A 1,917-nucleotide genomic window follows, 5' to 3' on the forward strand; every position below is an offset into this window, starting at 1 on the left:
ATATATATAAATACGTGTTCCTATGTGTATGTAGATATATATGTATGTATATACATACACACACACACACACACACACACACATATATATATATATATATATATATTCAGATAGTTAAATCTGTTATATGAAGTATGTATATTCACGTGTGATGACATTTTCATCTGATTTTATGCTTTTCAATATACGAATGTAGTTTTACAAAAGTACAAAAGCACACTCACAAAAGCTAGATATAACATTTGTGTGTATATGCGTATAGTTACATATTTAGATTTCGGGAAAACCTACTGAAGTAAAGAGCGATTTCATCATAAACGACATGGGGTGTCGAATGCGTATTGCGGCTTTAGATAAATCATATTTCATTGGATCGGTAGATTTGACGACAAGAAAATATAACATAGGAATGATTCCAAAAATTGCAAGATCCATTATTAGGAACGGATATTTTCTTTCCTCTTCCATTGAACAGAAAATAATGGACGATTTATTTTAGTATTCACTAGTCCACAATCTGATATATTATAGAAATTGGAAATTTGACTTACGAAGATTTCGCCGATATGAAAAGCTGCATATTTTAGGAAAACGCCAACAATATAAACATCGTTAATTATAAAAGTATTAACGAAAACCTTCACTATAAAATGTGTTCTACGCAATTCAAAAGTTTCAGAGATGTATCCTACATAGGCAAGAAAGGAAAATTAGAGAATTAGAATCAAAGAAAGGACCTAAAACAGGAGAGTTTGAGCTAGCTCCACTGTGAATACATGACTCATAGGGTTCGGATATGGTTTTATTTTATAATTTCTATTATTATTTATCTATTCATTCTTTATTTTACAAATAACATGGCTTAGAAACGATTATCAGTTTATCTGCGCCTTGGACAACTGCCTTTATGACATACTGTAAACAGGAAGAAAAATTGGAATTCTTCAAGCAATATCGTCGTGTTTGACGGAGAAACAAAATAAAGCAATTCTTAGTAATCCGGTATAGTGTGCCAAAATTTGAAAGCATTATAATTATTATTATTATTATTATTATTATTATTATTATTATTATTATTATTATTATTATTATTATCATTATTAATATTGTTGTTGTTGTTGTTTTTGTTGTTGTTATTATAATTATTAATAATAATAATAATAATAATAATAAAATAATAATATCATTATAAAAGATCATACAAAAAAAGATGTGTTTATTTACTGACATAAGTATTCTTTGCGATCATAATATAGCAGCGAAAGAATTTGACAAGATTAGTAAATATAAAGACTTGCTAACAGATTTTTTTTTAAATGTGGCATCTCAAGGCCACTATCGTACCAGTGATTGTAGGATCTGTACTGAAACCTATTTGAAAATGATATGAGGCTTACCATCCCTATAGGAAGTGCAAAAAATCGTGTTAACTGGAATGACTCATGTACTGAGAAGTGCATTATCGCTGTGAAAACATCCATTTCTGAATTTATTTATAAATTAATTTTTTTTAAATACTTAATTTACCTGTGAATTTGCGTGTGGGAACTGGGAATGCATACAATGAGCTTCTCTGCCCGAGGTGTACGGAAAACACTCGGCGAGAAATGGAAGATAATTTGAAAAAAAGAAAAAAAACAACAACAACAATAGCATAATAGTAATGATGATAATAATAATAATATTAATAACAATAAGTGTTAACTGCAAACGTAAACAATCTGTATAGGAAAAGAAAGAATGGTGGCAGAAGACTCATTAGTATAGACTATTGTTTAAGGAGTGAAAGGAGAACGTCTTTTGATTATTTGATAAATAGTGACGAAGATTTCCGTGAGTATACCGGGAGCCATATTATTATGGATAATTTTAAATGATACATGTGGAACGATGGTTGTAATGATAATCACTGTGGCT

The sequence above is a fragment of the Octopus bimaculoides genome, chromosome 3 (assembly GCF_001194135.2).
Source record: "Octopus bimaculoides isolate UCB-OBI-ISO-001 chromosome 3, ASM119413v2, whole genome shotgun sequence".
In the NCBI taxonomy this organism is placed as follows: Eukaryota; Metazoa; Mollusca; class Cephalopoda; order Octopoda; family Octopodidae; genus Octopus; species Octopus bimaculoides.